General features: G+C 46.3%; 1 protein-coding gene across 1 annotated transcript in view; it reads left to right on the forward strand.

The window, feature by feature from the left end:
• Window positions 1-2251, forward strand: part of LOC109921684 (pigment epithelium-derived factor-like) — a 23654-nt gene that overhangs the window by 14729 nt on the left and 6674 nt on the right. The gene's annotated exons all lie outside the window — the stretch shown is intronic.

Here is a 2251-nt window from a genome sequence, read left to right on the forward strand (position 1 = left end):
TGTGAGTGAGAATGTGAGTGGGAGTGGGTGAAAGTGAGTGAGAGTGCGTGTGTGAGAGTGAATGAATGTGGGTGAGTGAGTGAGTGTGGGTGAGAGTGAGTGTGAGTGAGAATGTGAGAGAGAGTGAGTGAGTGAGTGAGTGTGAGTGTGGATGAGAGTGAGTGAGTGTGTGTGAGTGACTAAGTGAGTTTGTCTCAGCAGGAGTGAAATTCTGTCAGTACTGGCTGAGGAGGGAGTAGCAGACTGGCCTAGGGAGAGAAATGGTGTCCTAACAGGGAGCAGAGAGGAAGTGAAGGTATTGTTGTCAAATTTACTGACAAAGCAAACAGAGGTCAGAAAGTGAATTGTGAAGAGGACATAAGGAAACAAAGGGATATAGATAGGTTAATGGAGTGGGTGAAATGAGGGCAGTACAGTCTAATGTGGGAAAGTACAAAATTATCCATTTTAGCAGAAAGAATAAAAAAAAATCTCAATGGTGAGAGTTTGCAGAGCTCTGAGATGCAGTGGGATCTGGGGGTCCTAGTGCAGGAATTACAGAAGGTTAGAATTCAGGCACAGTGAGTAATGAGGAAAGCTCATCGGAGATTTTACTGTGAAGAAAGTTGAGTACAAGAAGAGGGAGCTTATGCTTCCGTGATACAGAGCATTGGTGATACTACATCTGGAATACTGTGTACAGGACTGGTCACTGTACTTACAAAAGGATGTTAATGCCTTAGAAGCAGTTCAGAGAAGGTTTACCAGACCAATACCTCGAATGAGCAGATTGCCCGGTGAGGAAAGGCTGGACAAGCTGAGCCTGTATTCTCTGGAGTTTAGAAAAGTCAGAGGTGACTGAATTGAAACATGAAAGATCCTGAAGGGGCTTGCCCAGGTGGATGTGGAAAAGGATATATCCTCTTGTGGGAGAATCAGGAACCGGGTGGCATAGATTAAAATCCAGGGGTTGCCCATTTAGGACAGTCATAGAGCCGTACAGCACAGAAACAGACCCTTCATAGAATTCATACAGAGTGGAAGCAGGCCATTCGGCCCATCACATCCACAGTGACCCTCCAGAGAGCATCCCACCAAGACCCTTTCCCTACCCTATCCCTGTGACCCTGCATTTTCCATGGCCAATCCACCTAATCTGCACATCTCTGGACTGTGGGAGGAAACGCACGCAGATACAGGGAGAATATGCAAACTCCATATCGTTGCCTGAGGCTGGAATCGAACCCAGGTCCCAGGAGGCAGCAGTGCTAACCACTGAGCCACCTCGCCCACCTCCGCTCTCACCATTCCAAAGAAACCACTCTGTCTGTTATGCCGTGCTTCAAATCATCCCAACACCGTCTTTTCCTGCTCAGGGTACATTTCCACACAAGCACAGAACATAAAATTGCCTTTTTTTACATCCTCCTCTGTTTTCAAAGGACCCAAACAACCCTTCCAGATGAAACAGTGACATACCTGTCCTTCCTTCAATTTAGTATGCCATTTTCAGTACTCAGAAAGCAAAGCAGATCTGTACACTGGAGACACAAACCCAGATTAGGTGCCCACTATGCAGAACATCATCTTGTAGTACACAAACGTGATCTGGAGTCTCCTGTAGTCCAACTTGTCCATGCCCACCAGATTTCCTAAATAAATCTAGTCCCATTTGCCAGCATTTGGCCCATATCCCTCTAAACCCTTCCTATTCATATAGCCATCCAGATGCCTTTTAAATGTTGTAATTGTACCAGCCTCCACCACTTCCTCTGGCAGCTCGTTCCATACACACACCACTCTCTGTGTGAAAAAGTTGCCCCTTAGGTCCTTTTTAAATATTTCCCCTCTCACCTTAAACCTATGCCCCTTTAGTTTTGGACTCCCCCACCCTGGGGAAAAGACGTTCACTGTTTACCCTACCCATGCTGCTCATGATTTTATAAACTTCTTTAATAAACTCCTCAGCCTCTGACACTCCAGGGAAAATAGTCCCACCCTATTCCGCCTCTCCCTGTAGCTCAAACTCTCCAACTCCAGCAACATCCTTGTAAGTCTTTTCTGAATCTTTCAAGTTTCACAACATCCTTCCTATAGCAGGGAGACCAGAATTACACGCAGTATTCCAAAAGTGGCCTCACCAATGTCCTGGAGATAGTAGGAACTGCAGATGCTGGAGAATCTGAGATAACAAGGTGTAGAGCTGGATGAACACAGCAGGCCAAGCAGCATCATAGGAGCAGGAAGGCTGACGTTTCGGGCTTAGACCTTT

Source organism: Rhincodon typus, chromosome 26 (genome assembly GCF_021869965.1).
Source record: "Rhincodon typus isolate 14 chromosome 26, sRhiTyp1.1, whole genome shotgun sequence".
NCBI classification, from domain to species: Eukaryota; Metazoa; Chordata; class Chondrichthyes; order Orectolobiformes; family Rhincodontidae; genus Rhincodon; species Rhincodon typus.